The sequence below is a fragment of the Natator depressus genome, chromosome 6 (assembly GCF_965152275.1).
Source record: "Natator depressus isolate rNatDep1 chromosome 6, rNatDep2.hap1, whole genome shotgun sequence".
NCBI classification, from domain to species: domain Eukaryota; kingdom Metazoa; phylum Chordata; order Testudines; family Cheloniidae; genus Natator; species Natator depressus.
In genome coordinates, this window is record NC_134239.1 from 9,677,927 (window position 1) to 9,702,882 (window position 24,956).

General features: G+C 45.2%; 1 protein-coding gene across 1 annotated transcript in view; it reads right to left on the minus strand.

The window, feature by feature from the left end:
- Positions 1 to 24,956, minus strand: part of LOC141988580 (uncharacterized) — a 186,393-nt gene that overhangs the window by 133,729 nt on the left and 27,708 nt on the right. The gene's annotated exons all lie outside the window — the stretch shown is intronic.

The following is a 24,956-nucleotide window of genomic DNA, read 5'->3' on the forward strand; positions in this document are numbered from 1 at the left end:
TCCCACCTTCCCCTTCTACCCCCCTTCCCTTCCCTGTTGCCCCCCTCAGCTGAGCAGGGAGGGAGGCCCCAGCTCCTCCAGCCCAGTCATGGCTCAGCCCAAGTGTGGAGGGAGGAGGCAGAGAGACTCCCCCATATAACAGGGAGAGAGAATAGGGCAGAGCCCCTGTGGGTGCAGACTGAGGGTGAAGGTGGGGTCTGGGCAGCACAGGGCACCCCAGGGGTGTGTGTGTGGATGGGGAGCAGGGAGGGGAAGATCGGTGGAGACCCAAGGGGCACAGGGAGCTGGGAGTGAAGATGACTTGCCAGGGGTGTGGAGGGGCAGAGACCCAGGCCATCATTAAAAAGGCTGATTAAATGATTCATGGATCTTACAAGCATGTTGCAGCCGTGAGCAGTAGGTGCTACAGAGGGTCATAAGCAACCCATTGCCTGTTGGACTGGGTAACAAACTATAACAGTAGATAAACATTTATTAAAACATCATTTGTTATCCCCTATTAGGCAAGTGTAGAAATGGAACCTTACTACAAAGGGTGACCATTCTGGGAGACCAGACATCTCTGCACCCTCGCCACCAAACACCTAAAACTGTCTGATTGGAACAGGAGACAGCAGCTCGGAACGTGCCATCCAGAATCATCCTGTATGTTACACACGGCTTTGGCTGGGCTGAGCTGAAATTTGCTTTTCCTGTTTCCACCCACACTCTGGCCCTCAGGAGTCCTTTTTCTCACGTTCTTATGGCACTGAACAGCCATCAAAGCCTAGTCTCCCCTTCACCTCTTCAGTTACTGGGCAAGCTCACAAACCCACAGCACAGCAGAGTAAGATACTTGAGGCCTTTACTGAAATTAAGGGCCCTATTTTTGTGTGTTCAGTGCCCAAAATTGGGACCAAATTTTCAAACTCCAGCCCAGATCCTCCAAGGTATTTAGGTTCCTAACTCCCACTGAACTCAATGAAAGTTCGAAGTCCAAATACCTTGGAGGATCTGGGCCTCAGCTTCCAAAATGCACCCAGCATTTTGAGCCCATTGGAAAATCTGGCCCCATATTTTTGTTCCTACGTGGGTGCTGAGATTTTGAAAATGTGGCTCTAACCGTGTGTAAGTTATAGACTAAAGTGTGTCACTCACTCACTCACAGTAACTGTCATTATCAGCATCTCAGCCCATGTCTACACTACCCCCAGTTCATTTGTCCAGGCTGTGGTCTTCATCAATCTCAGCGATAAGAAATTCTTAGACCAGATGTTAACAGCCATAATATACAATTCGTTCACACTTAGGATCTGATCCAAAGCCCATTTAAATCCCCTAGATCAATTCATGTCCAGGTAACGTATCTACAGTAAGGTTTGAAAATATGTAAATTAAAACTCAGTATTGCCAACCTCCAAAATGATGAGATTGATTTAAAAAGAACCCAAAACGGATTGTTTTCATCTCTTGATTTTTATTTGCTGTCTGGTGGTTGAGCCTGTAGGGGCCATGCTTCTCTCTGTAATCACAAAGACTCAGTACAAATTCCAGGAGCTGGGGCTTGATGAAAAAACACCATATATCAAGTGACTCAAGATAAAAATGGCAAAAGTTGGCAAAACTGCATATTAACAAACAGGTTTTAAAAGCTGATCATTTTCTGACTGTAGTTATGGCCCCAAGACACTGGGCTGAGGGAACACAAATAACCCGAGGGCTCTGAATATGGCAAATAGCATTTTACCAGATGAGCTCTTTAGGTCTGTATCCTAACCAGCACTTTGGCCCAGATCCTCAAAGGTATTTAGGCTCCTAACTTCCATTGATTTCACTCAGGCTGAGTCTACACACAGAGTTGCATCACTTTAACTAAAGTTGTTTTAAACCCAATTAAGTTAAACCAGTGCAAACCCCTGTGAAGACACATTTAATTTGCTGTAATCCTGGTTTATCTTGATTTGGCTAAAGTCAACTCCATACCAACTTGGGTAACTGCATAGAAGATGTGCAGGCCTTTAATAGCACATGGCAGATTGTAGTGGGGGTAGGGGGGAGCGACTGGTTTCATGTCCTGAAAAGGGGCTCAGCTCTCAAGTGTTTGTGAAACAAACAGCTCTGCCCACTGTACCCACAATGCCCAGTGCAATACAATGAGGGGTGTATCCACCTGAATCGACCATCATCACAGACTATACTGTGCAAACAAGACGTGCCTGGAAGTGAAAACTGCTGTCAGTGTGGGAATGCTAAGGTTTGAATCCCCCAGCTGTTGCATTTGAATTCTCTGTTAACATTGCCCCGTGGTTGTGTTTTTGCTTTTCACTTCTATGGTTTTAGAAAATGAGGCAGGATGAGGAACGAAATGGTGCCATTACATTCCAGTATTTACGGGCCTGCGCCACTCATACAAACCCGGAACTGCCATTAAAACAGAAACTGTCTCCATGCATCACATCATTTAAAATGGAGACTCAGCCACTAGCATCATTTCTCCTCCCCCCCCGGTCCCCACCTCCCCGCAAAACTGGTTATGAGATTTCTGGGCTTTTCCATGTCAAATGCACTAATCTCCTATTACCGTTTTTGAATTGAACAAGTGCAGCTGAACTCATGACGAGGTTCTCAGTGCAGCACAAGATCCCTTTAAATTGAGTGACTACTTTCATTTAAGTATGATTGTGAGAGAAGTTATTGGCGTGGACCAGAGAATCACCCAGTTCGGAGGAACAGGGCACAGAGCTGCAGTCTTTATATAGGCAAAACTCCTGTCTAAATTGGTGGAACTTTTAGCTGCGTCTGGGTTGGGCTCAAGGAAAGGAAAACTTAATAAACTTTGTCACCTTTGTTTATTACTGTTTCCCCAAAACTAGTTGTGCATTAAAGCCCTGTGCCAGGGTCATGGGCCCCTTTAAGATGGAAGGGGGGACTGGTCAGCTGCTGCCCAACTGGGCTTAAGGGAAGGCACCTGGGCCTTAAAAAGGGAGATACAGTGAGGTGGCGGGGGGAGGTGAGAGAAGAGAGCTGCTGGAAAGGCTCAGGAATGAATGAAGGAAGGAAGGAAGGAAGGAAGCAGCTGGTGAAGCTGCTGGAGGAGCGGTGGCCTGAGACTCCAGGAAACACAAGCCCAAGGAGGGGACATGGGTAACCCCCTGACCTCGAGGGCAGAGACTGAGCAGCGCCTGGGAAGGGCTGATAACGCTGCCTGGGAGAGAGGCTGGGAGCCAGCCAAACCTCAGGGAGCGGGGGCTGTGCCCAGGGCCAGACTGGGGTGGAAGAGACTTTACTTTGGGTTTATTGTACATTAACAAACCAGTCCCCAGAAAGGGGGTTTGTTACTGGACATAATCCTCTGTGGATTATTCCTGGGAACCTTTGAAAGGGAAATTGAGGCAGGGAACCCACAGTGCCACCCTGGGACAACAGGGAGTGCTACAGGGCAGGCACGACAATTTCAAGCCCCAGTTTAGCAGAGCACTCAAGCATGTGCTTAACTCTGAGAACATAAATAATCTCATTGACTTGAATAAGACACTGTGTGTGTGTGTCTCTGTGTGTGTGTGTGTTTACAGTTAAGGGCATGTTTACGTGTTTTGCTGAATCAGGGCCAAATTTTGGCTTTAAAATGTTGCACTTTGGCTTTAAAAGTGGCCGCAGATTTTGAGAACTGGCAGCTCAGTTTCACGTTTGGAGCAGAATTTGGTGACACTTAGTCGGTCGTTCTCAGTGTAACTGGTTTGGTCACAGAGTTGCAGACACCGTTGCCAAGTCATCCAGAAGCTCTCCTGGAGCTCTGTCTCTTCCCAGGACCTTCTTGTGATCTCACTCCACTCTCACAGCCAGATCACTGCTAAGCACACAGAGCCTTCTCCCAGCCCCAGCCTCTGGGCTTTACACTTGGGAACCCCCAAACCCAAATCTGCCCACCAAGCACCACATGGCCTGAAGGTGAGCCTGGGCCTCTACCCTCCTTTGTGCTGCTGCTTTGCAACTGGAAGCAAGCACTGAGCTGTCTCTGGCAGAGAAAGGGAAGTGGTTTCAGCCAAACAATTCCCTTAGCAAGGGGTCCGGGTGCTAACACACTAACTGCGCCTTTGCTGTCACACTGCTATAAAACATGGGTGTTGGCTGGTATTGTCAGGGAGTGAAGGGAGTTAGATACTCACCTCCCACTTGGCGACAGGTTTCAGAGAGGGAGCCGTGTTAGTCTGTATCAGCAACAAAATCGAGGAGTCCTTGTGGCACCTTAGAGACTAACACATTTATTTGGGCGTAAGCTTTCGTGAAGTGGGTTCTAGCCCAAGAAAGCTTGTGCCCAAATAAATGTGTTAGTCTCTAAGGTGCCACAAGGACTCCTCGGTTTTCTTCACCTCCCACTGACTCCCTTTGAAAACCCCAGATGTTATGGAGAATAATTGATCCCCATCTTTTTTATAGCAGCCCTTAACATATTTGAAGATTGTTATTAGGTCCCTCCCCCAAGTCTTCTTTTCTAAAGACTAAACAGGCCCAGGTTTTAATGTTTTCTCATAGTTCCGATTTTCTTAATCTCTTGACATTCTTGTGGCTCTTCTCTGAACTCTCTCCAGTCTGTGCCCATGTCTCTCCTAAAATGTGGCGCTGGAACCAGACACAATGCTCGATCTGATGCCTCACTAGTGCTGAGCACAGTAGGACAGTTACCGCCTGGGTCTTACACACAACACTCCTGTTAATGCACCCCAGAGTGATATTAGCCTTTTTCACAACAGCATCCCATTGTTAACTCGTGTTCAGTTTGTGATCCACTGTAACCCCCAGATCCTTTTCAGCAGTTTTACCGCCTAGCCAGTTATTCCCAAGTTATATTTGTGCATTTGATTTTTGCTTCCTAAGTGAAATACTTTGCACTCATCTTTATTGAATTTCATCTTGTTGATTTCAGACCAATTCTCTAATATATCAAGGTCACTTTATTTCTAATCCTGTCCTCCAAAGTGCTTGCAACCTCTCCCCGCTTGGTGTCATCTGCACATTTTACAATCATACTCCCCACTCCATTATCCAGTAATTAATGAAAATATTGAATAGCACTGGACATAGGACAGACCCCAGTGGGACCCTACTAGATACTTCCTCCTAGTTTGACAGTGAATCATTGATAACTAGCCTTTGAGTATGGTCTTTCAACAAGTTGTGCCTCCACTTTATAATAATTTAATCTAGACCACATTTCCCTGGCTTCTTTATGAGACTGGCATGTGAAAAAGGTTTACTAAAAATCAGTCTAAACAACAACTACTGCTTCACTCTGTCCACTAGCCCAGTAACCCTGCCATGGTAGGAAATTAGGTTGGGCGGGGATGATTTGTTCTTGACAAAACCATGCTGGCTATCTCTTAGAACCCCCTGTTGTCCTCTAGGTCAGTGGTTCTCAACCAGGGGTACTTGTAGCCCTGGGGGTACAAAGAGGTCTTCCAGGGAGTACATCAGCTCAGCTGGATATTTGCCTAGTTTTACAACAGGCTACATGAAAAAGCACTATCGAAGTCATACAAATTAAAATTACAGACAATGACTTTTTTATACTGCTCTATATACTATACACCGAACTGTAAGTACAATTCCAGTCCCCTCAACTCTCCCAGGCTGCAACCCTGATACTTCTGTCTCAGTTTCCTCCAACTGTTTAGCAGGTCCAGACAGGGTAAAAGACCTCTCGATCAGCTACAAGCCATCAAGGGAAGAGAGGGGAACGCGCCCCCACCCCTCTATGGTTTACTTGGGACTTATTAAACTCAGTGTAAAAACCGGTTTGGGGTGTTATTTCTTGTTGTTTCTGTGAAGGGATGCCTTCAGTTTCAGAGTAAAAGAACAGCAGAGTGTTCATTACATAGTTTACTACTTAGGCTAGTCAATAGTGAAGTGAAATTCTTTGTTTTAGAATTGAAATGAGTTCTATGTTACAGGTTAAGGTAAAGGGCAAATGTAGAGTCTGTAGGAGTTACCTGCAGTCCAGCTTTAGAAAACTTTGACAGGAAATACATTCTTCATAAATGATCTGGAGGATGGTGTGGATTGCACCCTCAGCTAGTTTGCAGATGACACTAAACTGGGAGGAGAGGTAGATACGCTGGAGGGTAGAGATAGGATACAGAGGGACCGAGACAAATTGGAGGATTGGGCCAAAAGAAATCTGATGAGATTCAACAAGGACAAGTGCAGAGTCCTGCACTTAGGACGGAAGAATCTAATGCACCGCTACAGACTAGGAAACGAATGGCTAGGCAGCAGTTCTGCAGAAAAGGACCTAGGGGTTACAGTGGACGAGAAGCTGGATAGGAGTCAACAGTGTGTGCTTGTTGCCAAGAAGGCCAATGGCATTTTGGGATGTATAAGTAGGGGCATTGCCAGCAGATCGAGGGACGTGATCGTTCCCCTCTATTCGACATTGGTGAGGCCTCATCTGGAGTACTGTGTCCAGTTTTGGGCCCCACACTACAAGAAGGATGTACAAAAATTGGAAAATGTCCAGCGGAGGACAACAAAAATGATTTGGGGACTGGAACACATGAGTTATGAGGAGAGGCTGAGGGAACTGGGATTGTTTAGTCTGCAGAAGAGAAGAATGAGGGGGGATTTGATAGCTGCTTTCAACTACCTGAAAGGGGGTTCCAAAGAGGATGGATCTAGACTGTTCTCAGTGGTAGCAGATGACAGAACAAGGAGTAATGGTCTCAAGTTGCAGTGGGGAAGGTTTAGGTTGGATATTAGGAAAAACTTTTTCACTAGGAGAGTGGTGAAACACTGGAATGCATTACCTAGGGAGGTGGTGGAATCTCCTTCCTTAGAAGTTTTTAAGGTCAGGCTTGACAAAGCCCTGGCTGGGATGATTTAATTGGGGATTGGTCCTGCTTTGAGCAGGGGGTTGGACTAGATGATCTCCTGAGGTCCCTTCCAACCCTGATATTCTATGATTCTATGAACATGGAGGAAGTTTAGTACAGGTGAGAAATAGCGAGATGATCGCTGACCATTGTAACCCATGAGGTTTTGTGAGTGAGGTGTTTGATGTAGAAACAGAGCCCAAAAAAAAAAAAAAAGGCTAAACTGGGGAAAGGAATAGCTGTCAAATGTCTGCTCGAGGCTTATAATTCACTGGGAAAGAAATTGAATAAGAAATTAGAGTTACTCAGGAAAGCCCAGCAAACTTTGTATGAGGGAGGAAAGGTTATTCAGGATTTAACAAATCAGCTACATGCCCTGGAGGTTTTTCGCCTTTCTCTGTAGCATGGGGCACGGGTCACTTGCTGGAGGATTCTCTGCTCCTTGAAGTCTTTAAACCACGATTTGAGTACTTCAATAGCTCAGACATAGGTGAGAGGTTTTGCGCAGGAGTGGGTGGGTGAAATTCTGTGGCCTGTATTGTGCGGGGGGTCGGACTGGATGATCATAATGGTCCCTTCTGACCTTAGTACCTCTGAATCTATTTATGGGCAGTTTTTTTTAATTAGTTAGGTAGTTTGCATTAACACAGATGTTTTTTGGCTTGCTTTTGGATTTAAAGCCATTAGCAGCTTACAGATTTTGTTTTAAAAGGGACACAATTAATTTTTACCAGCGTTTTGATTACTTTTTATTGTTAATTTTTGCTTTTAAAACACACAGCAATTTGGAAAAGAAAACACAACCTACTGTGGCTCCCTTTGGAGCCCTAATAGGATTTTAATTAAGTAGCATGGTATGTTGTTGCATTTTTTTATAATATATATTGGGGAAAATGCACATTTTTTCATAGTTTAATTTCTTTGACATTAGCCATATTAATTTTTACATAAGGTGTAACTGGGGTTTTTTTTGTGATTACAGAGTTTTCATGTACCCTTATTAAAGTGACAGTTTGATTACACAGAGCCATCTTAAGGCTCAGTGTGGGGCATTGTTGTTGTTTTTTATTTTAGTTTTTATTTGCTATTTTGTTACCAAAAAAATATTTAGAATTTTTTTTTTATTTTTTTGGTTTTGATTGCCCTGCTGCAGCCATGATTTTGGTTTTTATTTAAAAACAGTTTAAATTCTGTAAAGCATTGAGTTACCCCTTGACAAGGTTCCTTCCTCACTCTGAACTCTAGGGTACAGATATGGGGACCTGCATGAAAACCTCCTAAGCTTACTTTTACCAGCTTAGGTTAAAACTTCCCCAAGGTACAAATTAATTTTACCCTTTGCCCTTGGAATTTCCACTGCCACCACCAAACTTTAACTGGGTTTACTGGGAAACGTAGTTTGGACACGTCTTTCCCCCCAAAATCCTCCCAACCCTTGCACTCCACTTCCTGGGGAAGGTTTGGTAAAAATCTTCACCAATTTGCATAGGTGACCACAGACCCAAACCCTTGGATCTTAGAACAATGAAAAAGCATTCAGTTTTCTTACAAGAAGACTTTTAATAGAAGTAAAGGAATCACCTCTGTAAAATCAGGATGGTAGATACCTTACAGGGTAATTAGATTCAAAACATAGAGAATCCCTCTAGGCAAAACCTTAAGTTACAAAAAAGACACACAGACAAGAATAGTCATTCTATTCAGCACAGTTCTCTTCTCAACCATTTAAAGAAATCATAATCTAACACATACCTAGCTAGATTACTTACTAAAAGTTCTATGACTCCATTCCTGTTCTGAACCCGGCAAAAGCAGCATACAGACAGACACAGACCCTTTGTTTTTCTCCCTCCTCCCAGCTTTTGAAAGTATCTTGTCTCCTCATTGGTCATTTTGGTCAGGTGCCAGCGAGGTTACCTTTAGCCTCTTAACCTTTACAGGTGAGAGGAGATTTCCTCTAGCCAGGAGGGATTTTAAAGGGGTTTACCCTTCCCTTTATATTTATGACACGCCCCCCAAATCTCAGCTAGGGTGAAACGCTGCCTGGGATTTCTTCCTGGAGCTCTAGGAAAACAGAGTTAATAAGACACACGCACCTCTAAATATACTACCAAGTACATAAAGACTAACAATATTTTCCACATCTCAAGGACGATTTTAACCAGTTGATTCTGGGGAACTTTCATGGGAGAGTGCATCAGCCACTTTGTTAGAAGCTCCTGAGATGTGTTGGATGTCGAAATCAAAATCTTGGAGAGCTAAACTCCACCAAATAAGTTTTTTGTTATTTCCCATGGCCGTATGAAGCCACTGTAGCACAGCATGGTCGGTTTGCAGGTGGAAACGCTGTCCCCAAACATATGGGCGTAACTTTTCCAGAGCATAGACAATGGCGTAACATTCTTTTTCACTAACTGACCAGTTGCTTTCCCGCTCAGACAGTTTTTGCTGAGAAACACTACAGGGTGGAATTCTTGATCAGGTCCTTTCTGCATTAAAACTGCTCCCACACCACGCTCGGACGCATCTGTGGTTACTAGGAACCGTTTGTCAAAGTCTGGGGCCCTTAGTACAGGGTCAGACATGAGTGTCGCTTTAAGCTGGTTAAAGGCCTTCTGACACTTTTCGGTCCACTGAACGGCATTTGGCTGTTTCTTTTTGGTTAGGTCTGTCAGTAGGGCAGCGATTTGGCTGTATTGTGGTACAAATCGTCTGTAATAACCGGCCAAGCCAAAGAAGGATTGAACCTGTTTCTTTGACTTTGGGACAGGCCACTTTTGGATAGCATCCACTTTGGCCTGTAGGGGGCTGATAGTTCCTTGGCCCACCTGGTGTCCAAGGTAAGTCACTCTGTTTAGGCCTATTTGACACTTCTTAGTCTTAACAGTTAGTCCTGCCTCCCTTATGCGCTCAAGGACTTTTTGTAGATGTTCCAGGTGTTCTGCCCAGGAATCTGAAAATATGGCCACATCATCAAGGTAGGCAACTGCATAGTCTCCTAATCCCACTAGGAGACCATCTACAAGTCTTTGGAAGGTGGCAGGTGCATTTCACAGCCCGAAAGGGAGTACATTAAATTCATACAGCCCGAGATGTGTGGTGAAGGCTGACCTTTCCTTGGCGGATTCATCTAGCGGTACTTGCCAGTACCCCTTGGTTAAGTCCAAGGTAGAGATGAACTGGGCCCATCCCAGTTTCTCTAAGAGTTCATCTGTGCGTGGCATTGGATAGTTGTCTGGGCGAGTTACAGCATTTAGCTTATGGTAGTCCATGCAAAAACGTATCTCCCCATCTGGTTTGGGAACTAGAACCACTGGAGATGCCCATGCACTTCCAGAGGGGCAGATTACACCCATCTGTAACATATCCTGGATCTCCCGTTCTATAGCCGTTTTAGCTTGAGAAGACATCCGGTAAGGTTGGACTTTAATTGGGTGAGCATTACCTGTGTCAATGGAGTGGTATGGCCGTTCAGTCAGTCTTGGGGTGGCGGAGAACGTTGGCGCGTAGCTAGTGCACAGCTCCTTGATCTGCTGTCACTGCATATGCCCATGGGTCATGGAGAGGTTCACCTCTTCCACACCACCAGCACTTTTCCCTTCGTAGTAGACACTTTCAGGCCACTCAGCGTCCTCTCCTCCCTGGGCTGTAAACTGACAAACCTTTAATTCTCTGGAATAAAAGGGCTTTAGAGAATTAATATGGTACACCTTAGGCTTTCGGTTGGAGGTGGGGAATGCAATGAGATAATTAACAGCTCCCAGGCTCTCCTGGACCGTGAATGGCCCTTCCCACGATGCTTCCATTTTATGGGCCTGGAGCGCCTTTAAGACCATGACCTGGTCCCCTACTTTGAAGGAACGCTCTCTGGCATGTTTATCATACCAGGCTTTTTGCTCTTTTTGAACATCCTGTAAGTTTTCTTTAGCAAGGGCTAAAGAGGTTCAGAGGGTGTTTTGTAGGTTGGTTACAAAGTCCAGAATGTTAGTTCCTGGAGAAGGTGTAAATCCCTCCCATTGCTGCTTCACCAACTGTAATGGCCCCTTAACCTCACAGCCATATACAAGTTCAAATGGTGAAAACCCTAAACAGGGATGTGGTACAGCTCTGTAGGCAAAGAGCAAGTGCTGCAACACTAGGTCCCAATCATTGGAGTGCTCATTTACGAATTTACGTATCATGGCCCCCAAAGTTCCATTAAACTTCTCCACCATGCCATTTGTTTGATGGTGGTAAGGAGTGGCAACCAAGTGATTCACCCCATGAGCTTCCCAGAGGTTTTCCATAGTTCCTGCCAGGAAATTAGTCCCTGCATCTGTGAGGATGTCGGAGGGCCAACCTACCCTGGCAAAAATGTCTGCTAGTGCCTGGCACACACTTTTAGCCTTGGTGTTGCTTAGAGCTACTGCTTCCGGCCATCGGGTGGCAAAATCCATGAAAGTCAGTATGTACTGCTTTCCTCTGGGTGTCTTTTTCGGAAAAGGACCCAGAATATCCACAGCTACTCGCTGAAATGGAACTTCAATGATGGGGAGTGGCTGGAGAGGGGCTTTGACCTGGTCTTGGGGTTTTCCCACTCTTTGGCATACTTCACAAGACTGGACATAGGTAGAAACATCCTTGCCCATTCCCTCCCAGTGGAATGACCCCCCAAACGGTCTTTGGTCCTGTTCACCCCAGCATGGCCACTAGGGTGATCGTGGGCTAAGCTCAAGAGCTTGGCCCGATATTTAGTTGGAACTACCAGCTGTCTCTGAGGATGCCAGTCTTCCTGGTGTCCACCAGAAAGATTTTCCTTGTATAAAAGTCCTCTTTCTACAACAAACCTGGATCGATTAGAAGAGCTGAGAGGCAGTGGGTTGCTCCGTGCCGCCGTCCAAGCTCTCTGGAGGCTTTCATCTGCTTCCTGTTCGGTCTGGAACTGTTCCCTTGATGCTGGAGACATCAGTTCCTCATTGGATTGTGGACCTATGCTTGGTCCCTCTGGAAGCGATGTAGGGGATGGGGCTGTTTCCGTTGACTGTGAACCGCTCTCCGCTGGGACACTATGTTGGGGTTCAGGCTCTGGCTGAGCCTCTTGTGTAGGGTTATGGGCTGCTGCCGGTTCAGGTTCGGTGGGGCCCTCTGGTGTTGAGGTTGCAAGTACTGGATTCAGTGCTGGCAATGGGTCCTGTGCTGGTTGTTCCGCTGGTTCCAGTTCTGGGACTGGTTCCATCTGGGTCTCTGGGACTGGATCCATACTGCGGTTGCAGACATTGGCCTGGGGTCCGGGTCCATCACCTCTGACCGGGTCCTGATAGAAGTTTCTGGAACGGAGCTAGGCCTCACGGCTTGTTTAACCTGGCTGCGGGTGACCATTCCCAGCCTCTTGGCCTGCTTCACATGATTGGCCAAGTCTTCCCCCAACAGCATGGGGATGGGATAATCATCATAGACTGCAAAAGTCCACGTTCCTGACCAGCCCTGGTACTGGACAGGCAACTTGGCTGTAGGCAAATCGAAAGAGTTGGACTTGAAGGGTTGAATCGTCACTTGGATCTCTGGGTTGATTAAATTGGGGTCCACTAAGGAAGCATGGATAGCTGACACTTGTGCTCCAGTGTCCCTCCACGTGGTGACCTTCTTCCCGCCCACACTCACAGTTTCCCTCCGCTCCAAGGGTATCTGGGAGGTATCTGGGCCTGCGGATCTTTGGTGTGATTCCGGTGCAATGAACTGTAATCTGTTGGGGTTCTTGGGGCAGTTGGCCTTTACATGCCCCAGCTCGTTACATTTAAAACATCATCCAGCTGACGGGTCACTGGGGCGAGGAGGGTTGCTGGAGAAGGGGGTGGTGGGACGATAAGGTGTCTGGAGGGTTCTTTGGGAGGTAGATGGGGCCTTGGGCGGCCCCCGGTAATAGGATGTGGTCTGGGGTTGTCCCTTCTGGTCTCCGCTCCAACTGCAACCAGTTTTCTTCTTCTCTGCCACCTCCACCCATCTGGCTCCAATCTCTCCTGCCTCGATTACAGTTTTGGGCTTCCCATCTAGGATGTATCTTTCTATTTCCTCAGGAACACCCTCTAAGAATTGTTCCATTTGCATTAGGAAGGGCAAATTTACTGGAGATTCAACACTTGCTCCTGATATCCAGGCATCCCAATGTTTCACAATGTGGTAGGCATGTCGGGTAAATGACACGTCTGGTTTCCACCTTAGGGCTCTGAACCTCTGACGAGAATGCTGGGGTGTTATCCCCATTCTGAGTCTCGCCTTGGATTTAAACAGTTCATACTTGTTCATGTGTTCTTTAGGCATTTCAGCCACCACCTCAGCTAAGGGTCCACTGAGCTGCGGCCTCAGCTCTACCATGTATTGGTCGGTAGAGATGCTTTACCCAAGGCAGGCCCTTTCGAAGTTTTCTAAGAAGGCCTCCGTATCATCGCCTGCCTTGTAGGTGGGGAACTTTCTGGGATGGGAAGTAGTACCTGGAGAAGGATTGCTAGGGTTTGTTGGTATATTCTGCTGAGCCTTTACCTTCTCCATCTCCAGTTCATGCTTCCTCTCTTTTTCCTTCTCCTCCTTCACATGCTTCCTCTCTTTTTCCTTCTCCTCCTCCACATGCTTCCTTGCCTCCATTTCCCTTCTGTGGGCAGCCCATCTACCTCCCAAAGAACCCTCCAGACACCTTATCGTCCCACCACCCCCTTCTCCAGCCGCATGAGTTCTATCTGTCTTTCATGTTCCTTTTGTTTTTCCTCAGCCTGAAATCTGGCTAATTCCAGCTTTTGTTGAGCCATGGATTCTGTCATCCTAACCTCTCTGTTTTTAACTAACTTTACACCCGAGGTTTAGAAATAAACAAACAAAACTTGGCTTTAAAATTTTGCTGTGCTGGAATAGGATACCTATTCTCTGATAGTGATTGTCAGCCTACAGAAAAAGACAATTCCCTTTGTCTCTGCTCTGGCCCCAAATCAAAGCAAAAAACCTCCAACTACTTGGAAACCTGCTTACCAGCAGCCCAAAGGAAAAAAAATTCCTTTTCAAACCTGTGCTCCTTGTTAAAAAAAAATCAAAATCCTAAAAAAAAAAAAAAAAACCCTTGCCACTTTTGTCTCCAGGCAAATGGGTAGAACACCCCCCCCCCATTTACTTTTAGGGGGGAAAAACGCTGTGGTTTGCAAAAACTGTGAATTTCCCTGCAGGAGTTAATTACTCTGCCTCCAGGCAAAGAAAACCTGCAATTCACAAAGATAATCCCCTTTTGTCTCTGCTCTGGCCCCAAAGCAGAGAAAAAACTAGCTGCTTTCAGTTGGACCTCCTTTCCAGCAGCCCCAAAGGAAAAAAAAAATATTTCCTTTTTAAAATCTGTTTTTCTGGTTCAAAAAATCTCAAATTGATCTCAAAAGGATTTCAGGTTAATCCCACCTCTGCCACCATGTCAAGGTTCCTTCCCCACTCTGAACTCTAGGGTACAGATGTGGGGACCTGCATGAAAACCTCCTAAGCTTACTTTTACCAGCTTAGGTTAAAACTTCCCCAAGGTACAAATTAATTTTACCCTTTGCCCTTGGAATTTCCACTGCCACCACCAAACTTTAACTGGGTTTACTGGGAAACGTAGTTTGGACACGTCTTTCCCCCCAAAATCCTCCCAAACCTTGCACCCCACTTCCTGGGGAAGGTTTGGTAAAAATCTTCACCAATTTGCATAGGTGACCACAGACCCAAACCCTTGGATCTTAGGGCAATGAAAAAGCATTCAGTTTTCTTACAAGAAGACTTTTAATAGAAGTAAAGGAATCACCTCTGTAAAATCAGGATGGTAGATACCTTACAGGGTAATTAGATTCAAAACATAGAGAATCCCTCTAGGCAAAACCTTAAGTTACAAAAAAGACACACAGACAAGAACAGTCATTCTATTCAGCACAGTTCTCTTCTCAGCCATTTAAAGAAATCATAATCTAACACATACCTAGCTAGATTACTTACTAAAAGTTCTAAGACTCCATTCCTGTTCTGAACCCAGCAAAAGCAGCATACAGACAGACACAGACCCTTTGTTTTTCTCCCTCCTCCCAGCTTTTGAAAGTATCTTGTCTCCTCATTGGTCATTTTGGTCAGGTGCCAGCGAGGTTACCTTTAGCTTCTTAACCCTTTACAGGTGAGAGGATTTTTCCTCTGGCCAGGAGGGATTTTAAAGGGGTTTACCCTTCCCTTTATATTTATGACACCCCTTAAGGGTTAAATGCTAAGTACCAAAGCCAAACAACACTTTAGTTATCTGTGTTTGGCAAAAAACATTTTTTGGTTTTGCAACTTTGAATGAAAGATTCAAATGGATTTTAGTGGTATTATTTAAAAACAAAACCATTTTATTTTAAACTTACAGAACAAGAGTTTTACAAACCAGGAGTGTTGCTTTAGGTTTTAAACATTTTACATATTTACACATTATATTTATATATACATATTTTTAAAAATATTTTACACTGCTTTAATTTTTACACAACGGTACATAGATTACATTTATATACATTTGGGGGCAGTTAAGTTTTAATAGAAACCCCTTCTGTTTTTTTAGCAAATTTGACTAAATTGTTTATAGTCAAATGATTTAAATTAGATTGTTTTTTAGTTTGGCTTATTTACAGACTTTTTTTTTTGAAAAGGGCCCCCCCCCTTTTTTTAAAATGGGTACAAAGAAACCAAGAATTATTTTAAAAAAATATTTTTATAATATTTAATTACTTAGGTTTTTTTTAGCTTTTGCAGTTTTTTTAAAAATTTGCTTATTTTTTAAAATGACGCTTTTATTCATTTAGATTTTACTATTTTAAGTATTGTTTTAGGGATTTGAAATTTTTATGCCTGGACTTACTGCTTTTTTTATTTTTGCCACTATGCCCTGAGAGCTTTTAATTTGTTTTTTACTTTTTTTATATTTGTTGCTTGCCTGCTTGTCTGGGCCTGATTTTTCTTTTTTTGCTGAACCGTTTTTTTTTATGGGCACAGGCTTTGTTTTATTACCAATTTAGCAAGGGGTGGGGGCTTTTTTGGTTTTATTTTTTAAAAAATATTACTTACAAAAACACTACACAGCCAAACTCCGATATTTTTTAGAGTTTGGTTTAACAGAGCAAGATTTGTTTAAAAGGAATGATTTTTTGCATACACGGCAGCTTTTTATAGTTTTGCCTGAGTATTGTCCTTAGGGGACTTTTTTTGCCTGAACATTGTATTTTAAGATGTTTGGTTGGTTTTTTCAATTACTTTAATTAAGATTTTATGTTTGCCCATGCCAGTGTCGGGGATTACAATTTTTCTTTTTTTAATTTTGTTGCCCATGCCAGTGCCAGGACTTATGATTTTAACTCACTCTGGGCCAGAGTGAGAAACGCTAAGTTTTCCTTTGTATTGCTTGGCCTTTTACCACCGAGGGTTTATACGCCAAATATAAAAACCCCAGGGGCAGAGTGAGAAACCCTACTTTTTTTTTAATGCTTAGTTTTGCTAGGGCTGAGGATGTAAGCAGTGATGAGCTGCCAAAATCTTAACAATGGGTTCCCTCCTCACCCCACAAGGGGGTCGTTGACCCCCCCCGCCCCCCCCCCGGGACTCCTGCCCCATCCAACCCCCCCACGTTCCTTGACAGCAGTATTTTATAGCGAGCAAAAAGACATTGTAAATTAAACCTTGCTACATTTTATAACCAAAACAATTTACATTAAGCCCTAGGCCTTTCACATTTTTTAAATTTACTTAACATAGACAGAATACAGGAGTCTGTCTCTTACTAACTAAACCTTAAAACAAAGAACTAAAAAGGGCCCAATTTATAACGCATATGGAAACAGAATTCCATAGTCCCCGAGGGTCATTTCTTTCTGCTATTTAAAAAGGGTGGCTGGCAGGATGAAATCAAATCATATATTAATTCTTATAGTACAATTATAAAATCCTGCTCCTACAAGAGGAGTGGTCAGTACTTTGCAAAAAAATAAAATAAAATAAAAGCCGGAGTTAGAGAAAAGTTTAGAACAAAGTAGGTACCAGGTACAAGCAGCAGGAGAGGAAGTAAGTTGTTTGCAGGAGCGAGTGGCTGCCATCTTAAGATTGCTGGACGGCTATAAATCAGACCGAGATCGGCTGCTGGAAAGAATCAGAGAGCTGGAAAGTGTTTGTGATTTGTTAGAGAGAGATAAGGCGTACACAGCACGGGCTACAGAACTTGAAAGAAAAAGCAAGCACAGAGGAACAAATGGAGACACAGATTTTGGAAAAGATAGGAGATGTGTTAGAGGAGGACAAAGAATCAGTTCCCATCCCTATGGGTATGGTGGAACCGACGGAGATAGAGAAACCTGCGGGGCCAATTACTAGAAGTAGGGTGAGAGAGTTAGTTCAGGCTGATACAGTACCTTTAGGAGCAGAGTTGGAGATCGAGTCTCAGGAGTCAAAACAGAAAGTTAGCAGCACTGCTGCTACCAGCAGTCTGCAGATAGAAAAAGGAAGTCCCAGGGTGGTGTCACAGATGGAGTTGAGTGTCATCCCTGAGTAGCGACTAGTGATGTAAAGGATGAGACGAGCAGAGCAAAGGTGAAGGAGATATCCTCTCCTCTGTTAGTGTCCGCTCCAATAGTGAAGAGGGAGTGCCTTTAGAGACTGTGATTGTTCAGGGACTAGAAGATGCAGTGTCACAAGTGACACAAGTAGCTAGTGCCTGTGATGTAGTAATCTCTAGGTTACAACAGAGAGAGATACAACAGCCAAGGGATGCAATTCCTGCTCCTCCACCCAATGTTACATTGGCACCATATAGATCAGGAGACCCAACCCCTTTGGGTGGACACTTATTGGCATTTGGGCGATCATGAACATTGCCTAGGTCCCTAGAATTTCGTGGACCCTCTACACCCCCTTGGTATATGCTGGTATCACCTGGTGTACTGGTAGAACACTCTACTACACCAGATCTTAATGGACTGAGATATGTCCTGCGTCAGTGTGGAGATGCCTTGAGTGTAGGATGTAGACATTTTATGGAAAGTTATCCTGCTCATCCAGGATTATCTCCAGAGGAAAGTTCTAATAGCTCTTATGAGGAAAATGCGGATTTGGGTAAGAGAAGTCAAAACATTGAAACTATAGATACAAACTCAGATAGAAGCCCAGATCCTGATCCGGGGAGGAGATCCTCAGATTCTGATTTTGATTGCCCAAGAGCAGTTGTTACAGATATTAAGACCCTAGATCTGGTAGCTAAGCAAGTGGGAATGATTGAGAATTCTTCGGTTGCAATGCATGCACAACGTGTACAAGAAACAGCAAAAGTGTTTGGCTTACCAAGGGAAGATTGGGTTAAAATCTTACAACTCACAGTGAATCGAGCATTATGGAGTACTTTGCCACCTGAGTTTAGGGTAGGAGAGAGATCTTTTCAAGATACAGTAGCCCTATTGGAACATAATCAGCATCCAGGGCAAGCTGGAGTGGCCATCCTTTCTAACCTAAGCAAAGACTTAATGAGTCCCCACATCAATTTCACCTATGGTTAAGTGCAGCATGGCAGAGTCACATGAAAGAGGAAACAGATGAGCCACCATACATTAGTTTGCTGGTCAATAACTCTCTTCCCCATCTGCAGGAAAAGGTTATTGTGCATATAAATGATAACACTTCTTTGAGGAGGCATTAGCCTTATTGACCAAGGCATATTCTCAGGGAGGCCCTAAAATAGGTTGGAGTGGAGCCCCTGTTGCAATATTTCAGGAACCATAAACTAATCCCACTGTGAGGATTGAGGGACCCCCAGGGTTAGGTCGAGGTGTTCTTAGATTCCCTTGTTCTGTCATCTGCTACCACTGAGAACAGTCTAGATCCATCCTCTTTGGAACCCCCTTTCAGGTAGTTGAAAGCAGCAATCAAATCCCCCCTCATTCTTATCTTTTGCAGACTAAATAATCCCAGTTCCCTTAGCCTCTCCTCATAAATCATGTGCTCCAGCCCCCTAACCATTTTTGCTCCCCTCCGCTGGACGCTTTCCAATTTTTCCACATTCTTCTTTTAGTGTGGGGCCCAAATCTGGACACAGAACTCCAGATGAGGCCTCACCAATGTCGAATAGAGGGGGATGATCATGTCCCTCGATCTGCTGGCAATGCTCCTACTTGTTATGAATTACACCTGATAGGTCACGCACAAGAACTGCTGCCAATTATACCTGATAGGTCACGCACAGTTCGAGTCGAGGCTGAGGCACACGAACAAAATCCACAACTGCAGAGTTCCCAAAGATACTAAGTTTATTACGCTCGAGCATGGTGCCCTCCTGCTAGTCAGGAAGGGACCCCGAATGCAGGTTATACAAAGATTATATACATTTTAGCAAAGCATGTTGCCCTCGTGCATCGGAAACCTTAGCCAATAGACAAACGTTTTTCTTATCTCCCACCTATCCCTGCTAGGTACATTCCCCGTGCTTAAACTGTTACTTCAACTCCCCACCATGGCCCTGAAGCAATGCATCAGTAACTTTTCTTATCAGGATGGGAGGCCCACATCAAAAGGCCAGGAGGCAGGGAGTTAGGAACAGACAAAGAACAGAAACCGGGAATCGAGACAGGCTGGAGACAGGGGTGGGGTTTTCACAGGAATGCAGTCTCTTAGAAACACTCCTCCTAGTACATGATGAACTTGCTTTTAGACAATGGTCGGCCCCAAACCAAAATGGAGTCACATATGCTAACTTTTCCTTAACATACTTATACAGTCCAAAATGCCGTTAGCCTTCTTGGCAACAAGGGCACACTATTGACTCATATTCAGCTTCTCATCCACTGTAACCCTAGGTCCTTTTCTGCAGAACTTCTGCCTAGCCACTCGGTCTCTAGTCTGTAGCAGTGCATGGGATTCTTCCATCCTAAGTGCAGGACTCTGCACTTGTCCTTGTTGAACCTCATCAGATTTCTTTTGACCCAATCCTCCAATTTGTCTAGGTCCCTCTGTATCCTATCCCTACCCTCCAGCGTATCTACCACTCCTCCCAGTTTAGTGTCATCTGCAAACTTGCTGAGGGTGCAATCTATGCCATCCTCCAGATCATTAATGAAGATATTGAACAAAACCGGCCCCAGGACCGACCCTTGGGGCGCTCTGCTTGATACCGGCTCCCAACTAGACATGGAGCCATTGATCACTACATACTGAGCCCAACGGTCTAGCCAGCTTTCTATTCACCTTATAGTGCATTCATCCAGGCCATACTTCTTTAACTTGCTGGCAAGAATACTGTGGGAGACCGTATCAAAAGCTTTGCTAAAGTGAAAGAATAACATGTCCACTGCTTTCCCCTCATCCAGAGAGCCAGTTATCTCTTCATAGAAGGTAATTAGGTTAGTCAGGCATGACTTGCCCTTGGTGAATCCATGCTGACTGTTCCTGATCACTTTCCTCTCCTCTAAGTGCTTCAGAATTGATTCCTTGAGGAACTGCTCCATGATTTTTCCAGGGACTGAGGTGAGGCTGACTGGCCTGTAGTTCTCCGAATCCTCCTTCTTCCCTTTTTTAAAGATGGGCACTACATTAGGCCTTTTCCAGTCATCCGGGACCTCCCCCGATCTCCATGAGTTTTCAAAGATAATGGACAATGGCTCTGCAATCACATCTGCAACTCCTTTAGCACCCTTGGTTGCAGTGCATCCGGCCCCATGGACTTGTGCTTGTCCAGGTTTTCTAAGTAGTCCTGAACCACTTCTGTCTCCACAGAGGGCTGGTCACCTCCTCCCCATATTGTGCTGCCCAGTGCAGTAGTCTGGGAGCTGACCTTGTTTGTGAAGACAGAGGCAAAAAAAGCATTGAGTACATTAGCTTTTTCCACATCCTCTGTCACTAGGTTGCCTCCCTCATTCAGTAAGGGGCCCACACTTTGCTTGACGTTCTTCTTGTTGTTAACATACCTGAAGAAACCCTTCTTGTTACTCTTAACATCTCTTGCTAGCTGCAACTCCAAGTGTGATTTGGCCCTCCTGATTTCACTCCTGCATGCCTGAGCAATATTTTTATACTCCTCCCTGGTCATTTGTCCAATCTTCCACTTCTTGTAAGCTTCTTTTTTTGTGCTGAAGATCAGCAAGGATTTCACTGTTAAGCCACGCTGGTCGCCTGCCATATTTACTAATCTTTCTACGCTTCGGGATGGTTTGTTCCTGCAACCTCAATAAGGATTCTTTAAAATACAGCCAGCTCTCCTGGACTCCTTTCCCCTTCATGTTATTCTCCCAGGGGATTCTGCCAATCAGTTCCCTGAGGGAGTCAAAGTCTGCTTTTATGAAGTCCAGGTTCCATATTCTGCTGCTCTCCTTTCTTCCTTGTGTCAGGATCCTGAACTCGACCATCTCATGGTCACTACCTCCCAGGTTCCCATCCACTTCTGCTTCCCCTACTAATTCTTCCCGGTTTGTGAGCAGCAGGGGAAGAGGGGCATGGCCCCTAGTTGGTTACTCCAGCACTTGCACCAGGAAATTGTTCCCTACACTTTCCAAAAACTTCCTGGATTGTCTGTGCACCTCTGCCCTTAGTTTCCCAAGGCTTTATATAGTTTCTCCTTGTGGGTCTAAACCCCTCCCTCCACCTGTGCAGAGTTACAGCTACAAAATGGAGTTTCGGAGTCACATGGGCAAGTCACATGTCCATGCATGACTCAGAACTGTACAGGCCAAGCCACATAGCCAGGAAAGCTCAGATGTGGATTGGCGTCTATCAAGGTCTATACGTGTTTCTTGATTGGGCACTTAACTTGCACATTCCTTTCTCAAGAAGCTGACCAAATGCCTTACTAAGGCTACTTAAAATCAAAGAAGTACACAGCCAATACTCATAACTTCAAATAAAACAATGACACATGAATACAAATAGGATGAATATATTCAGTAGATCATAACCTTTACAGAGATATGTTATATGGCATATGTGGTATAAAACATATTCCAGTTATGTCATATATATATTCATAAGTATATTCCCATAAAGTGTTGTGGGGTGCAACGTCACAGTGCCCACTCCAGAAACATGCCAGGGTCCAGAATACCATCTTTAGTATACCCTTCCTCCATCCCGACTGAGGGAAAATGGCATTGAAATTGTCCCCTCAGATGCTTAACCACCTACATCCGTACCTACATGACAGGGTTCATTGTTGCAAACCACCCCGTCAAAGGGGGGGCATGTAGCCTATAGGATTAGCCTGCTTGCTTGCGTATATGTATCTTTTCTTATAGTTTAAGTATTTGGTTAATTGTAATAGGTTTATAGATTTATATTAAAGTAAATTTGGGTGTAACACAAGGGACCTACAGGCCATATCCTGTACGTTGAGCTAAGGCAAAGTTAGCATATCTAGGTTTGGGACCTTTCACCCAGATAGAAAAGTCAACACACACATGTCTGAGACCTTTCACCTAGGTCAGGGATCGGCAACCTTCGGCACGCAGCCCATCAGGGTAAGCCCCTGGTGGGCTGGGCTGGTTTGTTTATCTGCAGCCTCCACAGGTTCAGCTGATCGCGGCTCCCACTGGCCGCGGTTCTCTGTTCCAGGCCAATGGGGGCTGCGGGAAGCGGCGCGGGCTGAGGAATGTTGGCGGCAGCCAGGGTGAAGCGTTGGGAGGTAGGCGGAGGAGTGGGGATACGGCGTGCTCAGGAGGGGAGGGAGGAGGAAGTGGCGAGAAGGGGGTGGGGGAGCTTGGCTGCCAGTGGATGAAGAGCACCCACTAATTTTCCCCGTGGTTGCTCCAGCCCCAGAGCACCCACGGAATTGGCGCCTATGATTATAACAACACCCCCTGTGTCTGACTTAATGGCTGGATGGGCTGGGACTCCTGAAACCTTTCGCTGTTGTAACATGCTTGAGAATCACTGGCCTAGAAAGAGTAGAACAGCTTTGAATTTCATCCATTAGAGATTAGGTAGCCAAGTAAAGTGGCCCTGTGTCTCTGGGCAGGAGGGGAATCCAAGCCTACCAAAAGGGACCATGTCGATTGGCTCCCAAGGACCAAGCAGATGGCTTATATATGGGGGCCACCTGCAATGTCAAGTGGGAGACAGGGCGATGGCAAGGGGGCAGGGCACGGGGATCGCTGGGTCCTGGTTTGCTTAGTACCCATATTGGAGGAGCAGGGCAACAACCAGCTACATTGGAGTCAGAGGTTCTGTCCTGGGTCTGCACTAGAAAATGGCTGGGACTAGCTGAGATAGCTCATGGGCATTGTCTGTATTAAAGCAGGCAGCCTTCCATCCACTATAGCGAACTGAGCTCATCTGTCAGAGAGGATTCAAAATGAGACTGAAGGCTTTGTGGGAATAGGATGGATCCCAGCCAAATCCTATCTCTCTGAGTTTTAGCCACTTGTGCAGATCACAGATTTCAAGGCCAGAAGGACCACCAGATTGTGTTGTCTGACCTCCCATATATCACAGGCCTTCAGCACCACCCCAGCACCCGCATAGTAAACCCATCAACTGAATTTAGACCAAAGTATTTCAGTCCTGAGGAGACTGAACTGTTGTGAGAATTGTCAGGAGAGACTGAGGTGCACCGATGCCCGAGGCCCCAGCAATGGCAGGGAATTGACTAGGTGAGAGCTGCTCAGATGATACTGACAAGTCACGCACGCCCCATACTGCAGAGGAAGATGAAACCCCAAAGGCCACCGCAAGTCTGACTTGGGGGGAAATTTCCTCCCTGACCCCACACATGGCGATCACCTCAAGCACCTGGTTGGGCACCCAAAATCACTTGTCTCTTTTGGAGTCTGGTGGCACCTTAAAGACTAACAGATTTATTTGGGTATAAGCTTTTGTGGAGCTAACTGCATTCTTGTAGCATCCTACAGATCTCTCTCTGCCAGCCTCCCTTCCCACAGGGAGGGAACTCCAGACTACCTGTCTCCTGTCTCCTTTCTCCAGCTGCACTGAACTTCTGCCTTTTAACTCCTCTGTATGTATAAGTAGATGCATAGCGAGCAGATCGAGAGACGTGATCGTTCCCCTCTATTCAACATTGGTGAGGCCTCATCTGGAGTACTGCGTCCAGTTTTGGGCCCCACACTACAAGAAGGATGTGGATAAATTGGAGAGAGTCCAGCGAAGGGTAACAAAAATGATTAGGGGTCTGGAACACATGACTTATGAGGAGAGGCTGAGGGAACTGGGATTGTTTAGTCTGCAGAAGAGAAGAATGAGGGGGGGATTTGATAGCTGCTTTCAACTACCTGAGAGGTGGTTCCAGAGAGGATGGTTCTAGACTATTCTCAGTGGTAGAAGAGGACAGGACAAGGAGTAATGGTCTCAAGTTGCAGTGGGGGAGGTTTAGATTGGATATTAGGAAAAACTTTTTCACTAGGAGGGTGGTGAAACACTGGAATGCGTTACCTAGGGAGGAGGTAGAATCTCCTTCCTTAGAAGTTTTTAAGGTCAGGCTTGACAAAGCCCTGGCTGGGATGATTTAATTGGGGATTGGTCCTGCTCTGAGCAGGGGGTTGGACTAGATGACCTCCTGAGGTCCCTTCCAACCCTGATATTCTATGATTCTATGATTCTCTCTGCATCTGACACCCTGCAGGAATAACAAAATGGGTCAACCCTTGTCTGAATTGGGGGTTATAAATCCCAAACAGCCCCCCAAATTACCAGTCTCTTTTGAAACAAGGTTCAGACTTCTAACAGGGAGGGGAGATAGGCATCGGAAAAGCTCACCTAGGGACAAGAGTGGTTCTCCAACAGATGCAGTGGAGATGAAATGTCTCTTTCTGAAAGATTAGCTCTAGCCATGTTCATTTCTGGGGTGTGCATTTTAAAAAGGGTGTTAAAAAAATAAAAAAGGGAGCAGAGAAGAGCCACAAAAGTTTTTCAAGGACTGGAGAAAATACCTTGCAATGAGAGACTTAAAGAGACCAATCTATTTACCTTATCGAAGACAACATGAAGTGACTTGATTAAAGAGTATACATACTGTCATGAGGAGAAAATACCAGGTACTAAAGGGTTATTTAATCTAGTAGAGAACAGCATAACAAGAAACAATAAATGAAAGTGAAAGCCAAACAAATTCAAATGAGAAATAAGGCATCT